Raw genomic sequence first — 18,796 nt, forward strand, 5'->3', positions numbered from 1 at the left:
CAATGCTCATATGAGTAATTCGTCAAAGCTTTCAGGCATTCAAATTAAGATGATATTTAGCAACCCGTACGTAATATACCTAGTCACGTAGCTTATATTGATATCTACGCAGATACAGTCCGTCTGGTTTTGTTATCTATTTATAAACTATTTCATATCGGCCAGGCCATCTTATTATAACAACTGGTGCCTTACTAGTCGACTAGAGTGACGTAGCTAACCCGCGTCACTGCTTAAAAGCGATGCAACGTGACCAATTATAATTATGATGTCATTATTATGGGGTCAGCGAACACAGGGCGATCTTGTACGATTTGTAGGCTATAGGCAGGATTATTCACATTGTTCCTTTAGCACTAGCCGGTAAATTATAAGGATAAAACGATACACTATTGAATAAAAGGGATGTGATCGGGATTTCGAGGATTTTTACCAGAAAAACAGGTCATTAAATGAAACAGGAGGGTCTGTATATTGGGCGGGGTTTGAACGGGAACCAGATTTACAAGTTCTCTCTGTCTATTAGTACCGGGCGATCCGATTGGCCTACCCTTGGGCGAACCCAGTTTTCAAGGTTTCTCACTCGCTTTGTAGTCTCGAGTAGTAGTTTGAGGGCACGTCATAGTGGATAACCTTGTTGGGTTTACGCCAAGCCTTAGTCAGTGAACTCCAAGTTTTGAATCTTTCCGTTTCTTCTAAACGTGTTTTGAGACCGCACGGACACCAAGGATACAGTACTGAGGAACGTTACCCTGTGAGGACCGAAAAGATGGGAGTATCGCGGGGTTTTCTGATCGGCTTGGCGTTGGCGATATGTTTTGCCGCCGGTAAGTCAACATTCCTCACCTATTACTGAGATCGTCCTGACGATATAGACATGTGTTTTGGCCATGTAGTCAGTTCACACGGATAGAGTTTTTCTTTCTGAAACGTAAACATGGGTATCTTAGATCACCATAATGTTGTAGACATAAAATCTGTTGTACATTTTGAACCAGAACACATGAATATCTGTTACACTACAATTCAAGTAAACCACGTGTGACCTTGGCGCTCTTTCAAACAGGAGAAAAATGATTTATTATCATGAGATTTTTTTTCCAAGAATATTTGACTAAACCGAGAACGAGTATGCGATCGTATAACACTCTTGCACGTGTGACTGGAAGCTTAGTATTGAAAAGTGCAGATGTTGGTTTCCCGTATGTTCTGAACATTTCATGGGAAAACAGTCACTACACACACCCTACAATCATTTGGTCGTCGACCGAATGCCAAACTGTTGATAGAATGATTGGAGAACTATGCCTCATATAAGTATTTATTGCCTCACATAAGTATTTATTATTAATCTGGATCATAACAGTACCGATCCCTTATTAACGATCGAAATAGAAGATGATAAAATTACTCCCTCTCTCTCGCGTCTACATGTCCGAGAATTCTTTTTTTCTATTCCAACATTTAACACAAGACACAGTGACGGCACACTCAAGTTTATTCAACTCATTTTCATGGCGCCATCAACACAGACATAGATAATAGTCATTTTGAAAGTCGTGTAAAGTGTCCTTTCCCAAAGACACACGATCCGTGGCATAGCAGGATTCGAACTCGAGACTTCTTGGTCCCGCCACACGACCCAACACGTGCAGGACCCACGAGATTTCTCGGTAATCCTGTTGACCCTGGCCTCTTCTGTTTGTCCTCTGCGGACCAATTAGGCCAAGGTCGGCACTATGGCAAAATAAAGACACTAAGAAACAAACAAACAAACAAACAAATTTGACGACTAGATTTTTCTTTTAGACTGACTAGTGTAATGAGTTTGACATTTCAGGCAATATAGTTTTCTAAAATTCATTGTAATGCAATGCTCCGTAAGACTATTAAAAGGGGTTGGTGAATTAAAAAAAAAAATTTTTTTACCAAATCATTGAACATGCCTTTCAGTTAACCCAGTAACACATAACCCATGTGATGACATGGTCCCATTGTTATCTATGCTCCTGTCACATTCGGGACCTCCCCCCGAACAACAGCCGACCACGTTCGGCTGACGTTCGGGAGCATTCTGGTCAGATTTTGGCCTTTCCTACCTTGTATATTCGAATCGAAACGAATTGTAGTTAAATTTAAATCAAAATTGACCCCGAAACAAACCCTGCGGACTTACAACCGAACACCAGCCAACCATGGGTGAAACTCCCGACCAACTCCCGAATGTTTGAAACATTTTGAAACGTTCGGCTGGCACAGCCGAATAGTAGCCGACCTGGCCGACTTTGCTCCAACATACATGTACGCCTAACCATGGCGAGATGTTCTGCTAGTGTTCGGGAGGCAAAATTCGTGAATGTGTGAAAGGGGCTTTACCCGACGACCAAGCGACCAAAATTGGATTTGTGTGACTTTTGATTCATAATTAAGATTTAAGTCACATTTGACTTAAATTTGACTCCAATTCGATTCGCATAGAATGGTAGGCGTGACCGCGTCCAACATAGACAGATTATCTCCCATATTGCGTGGTGTAAACACAAGGGCTGCTTGTGTTGTCGCCAGCTGAGTGGAGGGGAAAATTAGAAGTTATCAATTACGGTATCCGCCGACATCACCGCTGACCTATCCGTGGTGACACAAGGCCCCACCTGGTGCGTCAGTCTTACTGCATGTAAACGTGCATGTGCGCCACTAGGCCATGTTGATTTGATTATATGGGTGACATCCTCTGGGAACCCCAAAAACTGATACTCTCAAAGCAGAGGTTTGGGTTTTGGGTTATTTTTGGCGTGTTTTTACAAACCTGCATGGTGCGAGCGAGCGAATAAGTTTGGAAAAATAAGTGCCTTCATTATGAAATCTACGTGGTCATGAAGGTTGAACAAATGAAACATAGAAGTAGATAAGAGAATAAAAGACTTCATGTTCATTTCTTTACGTTTTCTTCTTTTCTTCTGGAATTGATTTTGGCATTCTACGACATTAGTTTCGACGATTTTTATGGTGCAATTCACGGCATACATATTTTTTGCTCATTTTGCAGCAGATGCTTTGTGCGATTGATTTACAGTATGGTCGAAACCTTTGTTTTTGGAAACGGACAAAAATTCATGCGCGCGCGGATGTCATCCCTGTAATCAAGACAGGTTACTCAGGAATAAGTAATTGTTCGTGCGTACATGGCAAGGCGCGCCCAAGGTTAACACAGGGTACCTATTGTTCCACTCAATTTGCAGAAGAAACAATACACGACTAAGTTCTGAAGTATTTGGTGTGCCTTTTTTCTCTTCCTATACGGTATACCACATATACACGTCTGGTGTGGTATGGACATGTGCAGAGTTGTAGTTAAGTTTAGATAGAGTATTAGAACATTTAATACACATAAGACTAGACAAAAGAAGACATGCCTTGGGGACATATCAAATAGCTCTCCCCGCGTTATCTGTGAAACCAAGGGTAAAAACACAACAGAAATGCAGAGATATCTACACTACTGGTGACATGTGATGAAACACGTGTATTGTTGTAAAGTTTGAGTAGAATAATCCTTCGGAACATTTACACAAAAGACTAGTCAAAAGAAGAAATGCCTTGAGGACATATCAAATAGCTCACCAATACACCGCGTTCTGTGTGAAACCAACGTGAAGGGTAAAGCACACAACAAATTTTATTTCAAACTTACCGACGTACAATCATTATGATAACATTAACGAGGATGGCACATTCATAACTAAATACTTTTTGTACTTTTGCACCTGTCAAATAGTCTCAAGCTATGGTAAATAAACATTGGATGCATTAATGTTTGTAAACAGTATGTTTTGTCAGCAGCACCTGGTCGGGTGAAAGGTCACTGAGTAAAAGAGAGGGGGTCGAGTCAAATATGTGACTCCAAAAGGTCATGAAGATTATAATAGAATTAAATACATTTTCAAAACATAGATGTTTTTGTAAGTTCAAATTTCAGGATACGTTAACTTTTAGAGGCCATCACGATTATATACATTGTAGCTTGATCGCAGTCTGTTCCCTAATATATTGGCAAATCAGTACTTGAAATAAGTATTATATAAAGAAATACGAAATCAAGAAATGAGTAAGGGAAAAAATAAGTAAAGTTAGTGATTGGTTTCTACTCTATAGTCTGAGTGAAATATTCTGTCCAAAATTAGCATGTTTAAATGTAGTAGTGACCATTGAGGTCTATTAACCCCATATTAAAAGTTTCTAGTTGCTTGTGTAACTATTTTCTTGTGTATCTCATTTTCTGGATGTCTAACCTTCATCGACGTCCATTCCCGTTGTTAATACAGCTGGACTTCACACGGCCGATGCTCAAGAAGGGAGCTGTCATGGCGGTTTCCCTGACAGATTCCTTGGACATTGTTTTCGGTAGGTATTTCTCGTAATTTATTGTGCCAATCGAAAAATGCAGTTGCACGATGTAGTTTGCTTTAGTTTCTAAATCTGTAAATATTTTTTTCGGTTTGGTAGAAAATATCTAGTCTGGGTTTTTACTGTTGTTGAAACTTTTATGACTGTTATACTCATGAGTGTCTCAAACTGAACTATCAATGAATGGGTGTAAACAAAGAAACAAACAAACAAACAACATTAAAAATAAGGATATAATCAATACAAAATCTTTGTTATTGATTGCATTCTTCCTTGTTTGTTACTGGAGGCTAAAATTTGCAATTTGCTAGAGCTGTCCACTACTGTGTTTTGTTCTTTTAATGTTGTTCAATAAATTAACAACATATAGTGTCATTTCTGCAGGGTTAATAAACGTAGCTTCGAGAAGAAAGACTGGCTGTCTGCGAAAAGGGACTGTGAGAGTATCTTCTCTGAGAGTCACATCCTGACCGACATGACACAGGAGATCCACGACGCGCTGGGGACAGAGTTCTCCGATATCGACTCCTTCTGGCTCGGCTTGAACGACAGGGGGACCGAGGGAGAATTTTACTGGGGAAACCCGGAGAACACGCCGCTTGGGACGCCGGTACAGTGGGATCCCAACTCGTCTAATGATGACTCGAAGGACTGCGTCGCCATGACACGAAGCTCAGGGTACAAGTGGGTTCCTACTGACTGTAGTACGAGGTTGGCATTCATCTGTGCCCAGGGTAAGCCATTCAGTCATTTATTCGTTCATTTTGTACTCACTCACTCACTCACTCACTCACTCACTCACTCACTCACTCACTCACTCACTCACTCACTCACTCACTCACTCATTGATTCATTCATTCATTCATTTTGTACTCTGTCGCACAAAGATGACAAAGTCATGACAACAAAAAGACAAGACGAATGCAATGGTTGTTGTAACACGGCTTTTACTTTCGTAAACATAAACAAAAATGATACAAATAAATAAAATAAATGAACGAATGAAATTATTTTTAAAAATACAAAATAATGTGATGTTTGTGTATGTCAATAAAATATGTAAGAAATAAACACAAATAATGTAAAATAACTATGTTGCAATGCTGTGTTATAACCTCGTTCTTTGTTTGTTTGATACTAGACGTTAATGAATGTACAGCTAACCCATGTCACGAGTTTGCCGACTGTACCAACACTGACGGGTCGTACACCTGCACCTGCAGAGACGGCTACAACGGGGATGGGAAAAACTGCACAGGTGGGTGGATTCGTTCAGCTAAAGAAAAATTGAAAAAAAAATTATTAGAAAACTATTTTATCTTAAAACTTGTGCGGTCGTGTGGCGTAACTGTGTGGTCGTGTGATGTAACGGTAGTGTGCTCAATGATCAGAACCAAGAGGTCATGGGTTCGAATCCTGATATGCCACCGATCTTGTGTCCTTGGGAAAGACACGACTTTCCGCACTTCACTCGGGTAAAAATGGGTATTATCCTCTGTGTTGGTGGTGGCATAAGATAAATTGCGTTGTCACCATGTGTTGCCCTGAAATGTTGCAATAAAAAAATAATTTCATCTTAAAACAGGACGTTGTGGTCAACCGTGTGGGGAGAACGGAGAATGCCGGAACACCGGAACTATCTACGAATGTGTCTGTAACGATGGGTTCGAAGGCGATGGATTAAATTGCACTGGTGAGAGAGACCCTCTTTTTTGTCGATGTTTAAAGCTGCATTGAAGTGGCAAAATTTTTAGGCCTTACGAGTGTGTTTAAAGGCTGGAAAAACAGCTGTCAGCAATGTTTGTTTACATTTGTTAGTTTGCGGATAAATGCATCTATGCAGACATGTATATCCTGGTTAAATAGATAGATAAATAGATGCTATTTTCTGTTCCATTAGATCATGACGAATGCAATGATGCCGACCATGGAGAGGACCATTGCCACTCGGAACACGGCGTCTGTATCAACTCCATCGGCAGCTTCGACTGCATCTGCAAGCCTGGGTACATGCGAACAGACGGCGGACTGGACAAGTGTGTGGACGTGGACGAATGTCAGAGCGACAAGTTTGTCATCCCGTGCCCAGGCCACGGTTCCTGCGAGAACACTGTGGGAGGTTACAAATGTAACTGTGAAGCAGGACATCGCTTTAAGGACAGAACGGATGGTTGTGTGGGTAAGTTTAAAAAAAGTATCCATCTCGATGTTGTGAGAACATAGGAGGTGGGGTAGTATGTGTTCATACAGATCATACAGATTGCCTTATTCAGAATATTTCCTGAAATTGCATAGGATGCCTTTGAAAATACGAGTCGTACTTTTTGTAAGAATATCTGTGATACTTTGTGTCATCAGATATTGACGAGTGTGCGGAAGGCAACCATACTTGTCCCGCGGATTCGACTTGTGTCAACACTGATGGAGCTTACACCTGTTCGTGTGAGCAAGAGGGTTTCGTGGTGCAAGGTTCTACCTGTGTAGGTAAGGAATGAGCAACTCAATGGTTCGATATTGAACGATGACCGAAGACCTTTTTTAGGTAGGCATTTTGTCGGTCTTATAAGACCATGAAAGTACTTATTCTACACCAAGTACTTATTCTTGGTAAAAGACATTTATTGTATACTTATTTACTTGGTTAAGTACAGGTCACACAAAAAAAATTAGAAAAGTATACAGATAACCTTACACAAAGACATGTCAAGCAACTACAACTTTAGTCTGCGCTGTTGGATTTTTCTAATCTCCAAGTTTTTTTTTTTGCTGCAAAGACATTACAAATTGGCTAGCGAGTATGTATTTGCCAAATCAAATCAAAATCTATCTGCCAAACAAGATACCAATACAAAAAATATAACCCGATACAAACTCCTACATATTCTTGACGGCAGATTGTAGACCTTGGTACAACTGTACTGTGTTCTCTAGCCAATGCATACTTATTTAAAGAGTTTTGCCCATGTTAGTAACGCCCGAACTCTTCCAGACTTGGACGAGTGTCAGCAGACACCCTCACCATGTCACGCGAACGCCACCTGCACCAACACCCCCGGCGCCTACACCTGCGCCTGCCGCGACGGCTTCCAAGGTGACGGCAAGACCTGCACCGACATCGACGAGTGTGGCAGAACCCCCAGCCCGTGCCACAACCTGGCAACCTGCGTCAACCTCGCGGGGTCCTTCCAGTGTAACTGTCCGGCTGGTTTCCAGGGAGACGGGACTACGTCATGTGCAGACGAGAATGAGTGTTTGGCCACCCCCTCACGCTGTCCCGCTAACACCGACTGTACCAATAACGTGGGGTCCTTCAGCTGCCAGTGTAAGACTGGGTTCACCGGGTCTCCTGAAAACTGCATCGGTAGGAGTCATTCTGCTGTTTTTTTGTATTCTATATATTATGTAGCAAAAACCAGTGGGAAATAATCTTCAAGCAGATCCTACGTTTGTACAACCTGTACAGTATCGATTGGCCATAGGAGTGTCAATTAGAGACCAAATGGATAATAGACACTCCTATGGCCAATGGATACTGTTTTTGCCATCGTAGAATAACTTTATTGCACAACAATTGTACAGAGTATGGCAACTATACTGGTACAATACTACAAATCCATAAAGCTAACATAACTAGTACAAGAGTGCGTGGCTAGTATAGGATGAAATGAGCTTTTACAATCAATGGAGGAATTTCTAAAGTGTACACATGCAGGGGTTGTCACTTGTCATTATAGGTACTTTGCCATTCGAGTCCATTCAAATGTGTATACTGGTGACAATAACGATTTGATATTATCGGTATGCAAAGCAGAATTTATTTTCATATTGATGATGTACATGTCATATGGATGATATTTTTTCTATGTGTCTAGACACTGACGAGTGTGCTGCTTCGCCTTCCCCGTGCCGGGCCCCGTCTTCGTGTAGAAACACCCAGGGTACCTACGCCTGCGTGTGCTCGTCTGGGTACCAGTACCAGGACAGTGGCGAGGCCTGCGTCGACATCGACGAGTGCAGTGCAAGTCCGAGACCGTGTCACGAACAGGCATCCTGTCAGAACACAGCAGGCTCCTATACGTGTACCTGTAACAGTGGGTACAGTGGAGACGGCACTCAATGTACCAGTAAGTGAACCGATCCTCCCATTCCAGGGCATTGTAAATGTACATGTTATTAGGGTATGTTGATTTGATTATATGGATGACATCCTCTGGGAACCTCTTGGTTCTGAGCCGAATGCTCTATAATAATCAAATCAACGTGACCTTACCACTATGGAGATAAATTATCAAATGTCTTTATTGTTCATGCTTTCTTGAAATATCAGTTGTAGAGGATGATAAAGACTGTGTCATCGACGCAAACGGAGTCCGAATCTGTACGTGCAAAACCGGTTTCACCGGAGATGGCGTCACCTGCAGTGACGTTGACGAGTGTGCGCAAACCCCAACGCCTTGCCATCAACAAGCAACCTGCACCAACACACTAGGGTCCTATACCTGCCGCTGTAACAGTCCCTACCAGGGCAACGGTGTTCAGTGCACCAGTGAGTACGGCTTTCCGACCGTTTATGGACTCCTATTCCTCATGTATCCGTCCACTTGTAGTCTAGATTTCAAGGAGTTTCAAATCGGTCTGCGAACACACGACAATCTTTACAGGAATGGCAAGCTCGCAGGGTCTCTTCTACACAGTTGATGCAATGTGGTCTAAATATTACTCTAGTTCTTGGGGGAAACATTTAAATTAAGAGATGGGTAGATCTAATTGTTTCCACGCGATGGTTTGCATTTTGATCTTGATCATGATCTTCTGATGAGTTTGATGAGCACGTTGTTGTTGCCAATGCTGATCCATAAGCTGTATACTCCTGGCATGATGGTATTCGCTTCTCAGCATGTTTTGCTGAACGGAAAAGCACGGCTTGTTATAAAGTGCTAGAACAGCACGGCTTGTTATATAGTGCTAGAAAAGCACGGCTTGTCAAGTGCTGAGAAAGTACGGCTTGATTAAGTGCTGGAAAAGCACGGCTTGTTAAGTGCTTTTGGCGTATTTAATGCTTCTTGCTTATCTGCAGCTGCTTCATGTACATGAAAAAGTGCAGGATGACACTCAACGGTCTCGCTTAACACCACATTTAATGGAATGATCTCTTGCTACTGGCATTGATGGCGTTGATGGCTCTGATACTGTCATCCAAGAGTTACCATTTGACACCCAATCTGGTTTGTCATAGTTGACTCTGTGACAAAGCTTTTGGCTGCCTGCTTGCTTATAGAGGCTAATGTGCTTCTTCAGTCTCATCAACCGCTTGCGTAAAGCCCTCTCACATTCACGATTTAGGCCTCCCGAACACTAGTAAAACACCTCCCTACCATGGTTAGGAATAGGTTGGCACAAATTCGGCTGGGTCGGCTGGTGTTCGGTGAACAAACAAACAAACAAACAAACAAACAAACAAACAAACAAACAAACAAACAAACCATAGTTTGAATGGCCATAGTGTTCCCGAACGTCAGCCGACACTGGTCGTCTGGTGCTCGGGAACAAATTTGGGGAGAAGGTCATGAATGTGTGACAGGTTTTTTAAAGGCTTGCTTACGCCAATCAAGGATGTGGTCCACCGTCTGAGCCTCACTGTGTCCCCTAAACGTTGATCAAATTACGCTGTTATGTTCTCAATCAACAAAAAATGTCCATTTCAGCCGACCCCAACGCAGATTGCGTCAGCGACTCAAACGGTAGGACAACCTGCACTTGCAAAACAGGTTTCATAGGAAATGGCGTCACCTGCACTGACCTAGACGAGTGTGCACAAACACCGTACCCATGTCACCAACAAGCCACCTGCACCAACACACTAGGGTCCTATACCTGCCGCTGTAACAGTCCCTACCAGGGCAACGGTGTTCAGTGCACCAGTGAGTACGGCTTTCCGACCAACCCAGGACCCCATTCCCACATATATCCGTCCAGTTTAAGGTTCAAAGGAAGGTGTACATAGGTGTTTGTTTGGATGGGTGGATGACATGAGCATACATGTAATATGGGCCCTTAAGGTCTGTCATTCTCAGTCCAAGTAATTCTTCTAAGGTCTTTCACAACCCCATAGCGTTTAAAATAGCAGGTGCGTAGAGTACAGTTGATAACATTTTCGTCACATAAAGCCATAGGTGTGGTGCAGAGGGGTGTGAATTTGAGAATGGGCATGTCCTAGCCTTTTAAGGTGAATCCCATAAATATCCCATATAGTCCATCCAAGTTCTCCCCCCCTGGGGACAGAGTAGCAAGGTATAGAGGTATGAGGTCGGTGATTATTATTCTAGGTGGCCAAACCCTTAGCTCCCAATCCTCCATGCATTGTAGTGTAGTAGTGTAGTAGTGTAGGATCTTTGTTGTTTGCACTATGCATTCCATGTTGTCGTTTTACAAAAGTATCTAGTAGGCATATCTGCCTCATATTCCACATTCCTTTGACATTTTTTCTGAACAATACAAATTGAGCCTGGTGTAAACATCGACACGATGAGTTGCATTTCAAAACGTGACAGGTTTTCTTTAACGTTACATGTGTTTTGCCAGGGGACCCTTTTGGCCCTGACATAAGATTAGGTGACCAAAGGTCAATGGCTTTGATATTATCGAGCTAAAGGTTACCTCTTGACGTCATGGGAGTACTTTGCGTAACTTGTCTTTTGTTTGGATGTTGAGCTTTAAGTCAAAGGTCAACAAACATCTGTATGTCCTCAATGTCTAGTACAGTAACCCAAAACATTTAAGTGACTCTCATGAGCCTTGTTTTGTGGTAAATACGAAGTAAATTTAAAAAAAGCATCACGGACAGTGGTAGACTGTGTGCCAGTGTCAAATAGTTGAGGGCCTTAGCGGATAACCTACCAGCATTGGAACAACAAATTTGGAAAGATATTACAAGGAGATTGGTTCCCTTCAAAATATCCCACCCTTTTCGTCTTCTATGCTGCTTCTTACTCTGAAACATCTTTTTCAGACGATCCCAACACAAATTGTGTCACTGACGCAAACGGTGTCACAACATGTACGTGTAAATCTGGTTTCATCGGAAACGGTTTCACCTGTAGCGATGTGAACGAGTGTGCACAGACACCCACACCTTGTCATCAACACGCAGCCTGCATCAACACACCTGGTTCCTACACATGCCGCTGTAACACTCCTTATAAAGGCACCGGTGTTCGTTGTACCAGTAAGTAGGACTTTTCGAGGAGCCCCCCTCCCCCATTCTGCTCATTTGTAGTCCCGGAATCAAGGATGTGGTGAAGAGGTCTATCTGAAAAAAATGCTGGTGACTTAGAAAAGAGACAGTCGTAGGCACATGGGACGCTTCTGCACAGTCGTTCAAGCACTTAGTAGCACTGTGATTGAATATTGCTGTTTGGACCAGTCTAGACTTAGAGCTCTACTTCATTATCTTCACTTCATGTGGGTATCAATCAAATAGTCCGTGCTTATAAACCTGCTGTTTTTGAAATCTCTCCAGACGACGAAAGGTAGTGGATGCTACCCGTTTCCGAAATCATATCCGTTTGCTTGAGTAACTGTTTAGGCATAGCATTACAAGATTGGGCAACCACATGGGGTATGACGTTGAACCAGTCCGCAGATTCAGCATGTGCGACTGTGCCTGAGGATGAACCTGTTAGACTGTACGCCCTCTATGCGCCCTCTCATGGCAGACGCAGACGAGGCCGACAGCTTTGCTTAGAGGCTAAAGTGATTATTAGCAAGCTCATCGACCGGCTTGCAATGCACCATTTTCCCATTCCCTGGATCGGATGCATAGCACCAGGAGGTAGAAATTCCCCCTGTATATCGTCTGTCAGTAGAAAAAGGAGATACAGATATTGCTCGAAATAATTCAACAGATGTTGAATTACATGTATATAAATATCCAGGGAGCAGTCTTTATTTTTTTCTGTCATCAACGAATCTAAAAACACCACACACCAATCTCTCTGCGCTATGCAACCTGGGAGTCTTTCCCCGGCGCTATGCAACCTGGGAGTCTTTCCCCTGGCGCTATGCATCCTGGGATTCTGGGAATGGGAAAATGGTGAATGGCTCAACAGCTTGTGTAAGATAATCAGTGGGGATGGCCCAGCGTCTGAGGCTCCGTGTTTCCCTAAACGTTGATTAAATCACACTGTTATGTTCTGAATCAACAACAAAATGTCCATTTCAGCCGACCCCAACGCAGATTGCGTCAGCGACTCAAACAGTAGGACAACCTGCACTTGCAAAACAGGTTTCATAGGAAATGGCGTCACCTGCACTGACCTAGACGAATGTACACAAACACCGTACCCATGTCACCAACAAGCCACCTGCACCAACACACTAGGGTCCTATACCTGCCGCTGTAACAGTCCCTACCAGGGCAACGGTGTTCAGTGCACCAGTGAGTACGGCTTTCCGACCAACCCAGGACCCCATTCCCTCATATACATCCGTCCAGTTTAAGGTTCAAAGGAGGGTGTACATAGGTGTTTGTTTGGATGGGTGGATGACATGAGCATACATGTATTGTGGTCCTTTAAGGTCTCTCATTCACAGTCCAACCGATTTCACTAAGGTTTTAAACCCCACGGAGATAGAGCGTTTAAGGTAATAGAGTACTGTTGATAAATTTTCGCCCTCTATGCGCCCTCTCATGGCAGACGCAGACGAGGCCGACAGCCTATAGCTACCTCCTACTTCCATTATGCGCAAGAGCTGCTGGAAGACGACTCTGGTCAACTGTCAGAGAGGCGCTACCAAATCGCCAACCTTGCTCGTGACAAGGGGCAGTGGAGAGATCTTGCAGTGACCGATGATGATGACGTTCAACCCAAAGAAGTGCAGTACCACGTCCATTACGCAGAACAAGATCCCCCTTACTAGGATGTACGAGATGTGTGGCGAGCTCTTCCACCACTGGTACCAAACAGAACAAGCCAAGTTGGGAGTTACCAACATCAGCCAATGAAATGAAATGGTCAGCACAAAGTAACATTGAGGCGAAACGAGCCAACCACACACTCCATTTTCTTGGTCGTAACCTCCGTTAGTCGTTACCGTCCCCGGAAAGTGCGAGAGACGGCATACTTCAGTCTTGTCCGCTCTACCATAGACATAGAGTATGAGGCAGTCATCTGGGACCCCTACCGGAGGAAAGACATTGACACCCTTGAAATGGTTAACAGACGAGATGCTCGCTTCGTGACCAGCAATCACAGACGACCAGTGTTGCAGCTCCCCTACAAGACCTGAGATGGCCGTCACTCCAATCGTGCCGTCGGGATTCACGGCTGATCATGATGTACAAAATTACTAATATAACGGTCTCGTAGCCATTCTATCCACTCGCCTCATCGTTTATTCTTTTGACTTTGACTCTTACTTTTTGAAAACTATCTGTTTCAGATGACCCAAACACGAACTGTGTGACCGATGCGAGCGGTGTGACAACCTGTACGTGTAAACCTGGTTTCAGCGGAGATGGCTACACCTGTAGCGATATCAATGAGTGTGCCAATAGCCCGCAGGCCTGTGCCGCTAACGCCCAGTGCACAAATACCGCCGGCTCGTACACATGCGCGTGCACGCCACCTTACAAAGGCGATGGGAGAGCAGCCTGCATCGGTAAGGGAAATCATGTTTGTTCCATATTATGAGTCATTTCCTCACAAATTTACCCCATTGGGAACCTCCTGATCCAGCTAAATCTGGCTCAGCAACGACCCAGCTCGAAAGGCGGATCGTTTCTGAGCCGTGTCAAGCTGAACCAAACCGGATCGGGAGCGTTTCCACTGGGGTAAAGCCAATCTATTCGGCTCGATCCGGACAAGTCTATCCTGGTGGGTCTTACATGTAGTGCTACCTTGTTCATCTCCAATAAATTATATATTATGGTGCACGTGATAAAAATATGTATAAATCATCTCCAGCCAAACATTCATCTAAACAACTGTTTCCTTTGCAGAAATCTCTGACATCACATTTGAAGAAAACATCGTGATTGAAACATTGATGATTTTTTTTCCGAAATGAAATTAAGTCCAATTAGGACAAAACTGTAGTAGTAGTAGTAGTAGTAGTAGTAGTAGTAGTAGTAGTAGTAGTAGTAGTTGTACTCCACCGTAGAAGCAGTAGTAGTTTAGAAGGTCTTACTTGAATGCACATCGTACAATAACCGCATCGTCCTTTTTTGTTTTACAAAGATGCCTCCAATGCCAACTGTGTGACCAACAGTGCCGGTGAAGAAGTCTGCAGTTGCAAGCCAGGATTTACTGGGGCCGGCTACACCTGCTCTGACATCAACGAGTGTGCCGAAACACCGAGGCGCTGCCATCAACAAGCCGCCTGCACCAACACACCTGGATCCTTCCAGTGCACCTGTAACCAAGGGTACCAAGGAGACGGAATCATCTGCAGAAGTAAGTCAAGGAAGCTTCGTTTCTAGTCGGGACTGTCTTTTGTACATTAATGCGTTATCATCGCCACTTGCTTTTTGCCTCTACCAGGCTCCGGGAAGCGACTGGAAAGAGTAGAAATTGGCCAAATAGACACATGATATGCCGGGAGAGTTGCCGCTCAACTGTTCTCTTGGGGCGAACAAATAAATTAAACTCTCATGACATATATCTGTCTCTTTGGCCAATGTATACTCTTTCCAGTCGTTTCCGGAAGCCTGGTAACTTACTTGGTCTACCATGATGATTTTCCTTGCCAATCCACATTTTTCATCACGTATCAAAAATAATTGATTTTCCTTTGGCAGGTTCAGCAAGTGTTGCATGTACTGGAAGCAACCTGAGCAAACAGCGATATCAGATAGTCCTGGACAATGTCACGCTGACACAGGGACTACAGGACAGGACGTCAGTAGAGTACAGAACCAAGATAGCCGAGATAGAGTCACTGGTAAGTACAGGTCAATGTACCGTTAAAGTCTCTTTCAAACATTCATCCCACCACACTTATCGAAAAGAGGAGGGGTCCTTCTCGGTGTGAGTGCTCGACTACTCGGAACCAAGAGGCCCTGACATGCCACTGATCTTGTGCCCTTGGGAAAGGCACTTAACACGATTTTTCTCACTTCACTCAGGTGAAAATGAGTATCATATTCTCTCCTGTGTTGATGGCGGCATTAATATAAGTTGAACCACATTAATATAAGTTGAACCAATCAGTTGTAAGTAAACAATTACTACAATTCCACAGCTCGAGCCTATAATCCGACGAACAAAGCACGGGGGCAAATTCCAGAGCGTCGTGGTCCAAGAACTGAAGATCGTTCAAGACGAAGTAGTGGCTGTGTACGACGTGTGTCTAGAGAACGTCAACACGGTGCACGGGCTGGACATACAGAACGAGATAAGGGGAGCGAACAGCGTCAGTAACGCTCTCGGGGTGAACCTACAGACCGTCTGTTTTGTGGACTCAAACAACGCCGCCGAGTGTCCCACAAGTCAGGAAGTTAGACAAGGCGGACAATCAGGTGACTACAATTAGATGAGATTTTTTTATTGAAAGACAACCAAATAGAAATAGTGAAGGCCTGGTGATGATACGATGGTTGCACCTTACATGTATATAGTGCCATAAGGCCTGGTCATTTCCTATAACCGCCTCTTCGCTAGCACTCCCTCGGAGGTTCGCTGCACTCACTCGGGGGTTCAATCTGTGGTTATGGGAAATGACCAGGCCTTATGACACTACGTACACCTCGGGACGGGTCATTATATTAAGCCTTAACTGATATACGAACAGTTTACTCGTACGTGGTTTCAAAATAGGGCCTGTCTATGCTATGCCTAAACAGTGTTGTATATCACCAAAGGACGTTACCTTATACCGGGTGTTGTACTGAAATCGTGAATAGAAAATAAGAACATACGTTTTAGACATGGTTAAAAAGTAAAGTTGCTCACTTTGCAACATCTTTAATTTCAGGGTTGAGTAGCGCCACGGCCCTTGCACTAGGCATTGCGTTAGCTGCCCTGTGTCTTCTACTTCTGATAGCCATTTGTTGCTGGACGAGACGTCACAGCAAATCCTAGTAAGTATTACCAAGTTACCGTGCCAAGTTACCGTTTATGTTATCAAAGCTATAACTCCGACTATAGTCTATAGACTGTCGCTTTTGAGGAATCTTTTGAAATATGTCAGTGGTAAGAACAGACGTATGTTTTTGATTTCTGGAATATTATCGTATCGTTACAATTAGTGTTGTTAAGGGTACTGTTTTTCTTATCATTGTTTTGTTAACCATCCAATTGCATGACATTCCACAGTATTCTTTGTATAGTAATATATTAGTATATATATCATTATTAGTCGTATAGTTGTATTCTCACCTTGAATTCTCACCTTGAAGATCAGCCAGTAGGTACCATCTAGGGTAATGAGGCTGGCCTAGCTTTGGCGGTAGTGGCAGTCAGTAGCTAAAGTTATACTGGAACTGGTCCGGATGATCCTTCCACTCGATCGCCAGTCTTGCTTTAAACTGGTTCACAGTACTTCTGGATACAGTACTCTCTGACAATCTATTCCAGGCTGGAATCGCTCGTGTGTAGAAAAAGTTTGACCTCTGTCCTTTTGCCAGTTGGACCTGGTACTTGTATTGGTGACCCCTAGTGTTTGTGGCACTGCTGTGTGTGAGTGTCGTTCTGTTGCACAGCTTGCACTGGTTTATATATAGTATATATATTAGTAGTAGTCGTATAGGGTTTAATTGTCCGGATCGAGCCGAATAGATTGGCTTTGATTCGGTCAACTTTATTACAAGAATACAGGCACAAATATGGTTTCACAGGATTATTCCATTGTTCTGCCCACAGTGGTGAGAATCAGTCAGTTGGCTCCGCGCCGTCCGTCTACGCGTCTACCTACCACCCCCCTCCCTCACTCTACCGCGTGAGTATTGTGTATATATGCATATCGTGTTCATATGGTGTTTGATTCAGTATGCTTTTCAAGACAGAATTATCCTCTCATGATCTATCGTTAACTGCTACCAAGAAAAGCACAGAGTCTGATTTGGTTAAAAACTGCATATCTGTACAAAAATGTAGTTAAGAACGAATCTATCTATCTATAGATCTAGATCTATCTATATATTTATAGTATCTGTCTCTATAGGTATCGTGTCAAGGAGTACTAGATAACTGGTCGAAGACTATTACTGCAGAATGGTGTGATAACTGTATGATAACTTCAAGTGTCTAACACTGTTACCTGATTATCCCTCTTTCTGACAACACTTCCTTAGGCGATGACATATACTATTAGATTATTCAGCTATCCATTCAGAAATAAGAGCACACATTCTGAAACATCTAAATAATAATTTCAATATAATAATAGTATATCTTGATCACTTTATATGCGTTTCCCCCACAGACACGAGAGCACCTGTACCCTACCCCGTCTGGACCTACAGTCTGGCCAACTGTGACGTCAGAAAGTATTCCCTCCACATTCCCACCTGGGTCTTCTTACTATTAATGTCGTAAGCTATTTTATTTTAGTGGCTAAGTAATAACCTACTAGTATACTCTGATAAAATAAATTTTGTTTATGAACTGTCTTGGTAAGTATAGAAAGAAATGTTGCAATCTGTTACTAATTAACAGTAGTATATAGTTACAAATTCTACGTGGAAATTTGCTATCAAAGATGAATGTATGATAATCATACTCATCGCTCGTAAAATGTATATGATGTTAAGATTTCAGATTATCATAATTTTATACTATATGCTGTAAAATAATATATTCCGTAACAATAAAAGTAATGGTCGCTCTACATGAAGTTTTGAAATATCATAATGACAATTTTTAAGATACAACCATTATCATAATTTTATTACTTCCATCATCATCATCATCATACCAGGTTATCAATGTATAAACCCGGTGCAATGGAATAATTTTCTTAACTTAAGATTGGTAGCATCATACTTTTTATGTATGTGTGGTGATATGAATGTTGTTCCAACAATATTGCAAATGACATAAGAAGGATAGGACGGCAGCACTCCCAAAGATATATCATTACATTATTTATATCCTATTATATTTGAAAATTGTTTATATGATCATGATGATCATAATGATGGCTGAAACATGAAGCAAACAAACGCGATAACTTATAACTTGTGTGTTCCACGGACCTATAACGTAACGTCAGACATAGAGCTTGGTTTACCTAATAGAGATGTGGGGGAAACTTCTTTGATGTGTTCTTGGGACATTCCTCTGATCTTGCTGTAGATACTTAAGATTGTTAATTAAGGAGTACTATTACTGAGCAAGTGAGCTGTGAATAAAATGCATTCTGACTGAATTTCTGCATCCGACTTGAAGTCATG

At 42.7% G+C, this 18,796-nt stretch overlaps 1 pseudogene; it reads left to right on the top strand.

Annotated features, from left to right (window-relative positions):
- The first annotated feature begins 555 nt into the window (after positions 1–555).
- On the top strand, positions 556–18,761 carry LOC109474634 (annotated as a pseudogene).
- Positions 18,762–18,796: the final 35 nt, after the last annotated feature.

Source organism: Branchiostoma belcheri, unplaced genomic scaffold (assembly GCF_001625305.1).
Source record: "Branchiostoma belcheri isolate BF01 breed outbred unplaced genomic scaffold, Haploidv18h27 scaffold31, whole genome shotgun sequence".
In the NCBI taxonomy this organism is placed as follows: domain Eukaryota; kingdom Metazoa; phylum Chordata; class Leptocardii; order Amphioxiformes; family Branchiostomatidae; genus Branchiostoma; species Branchiostoma belcheri.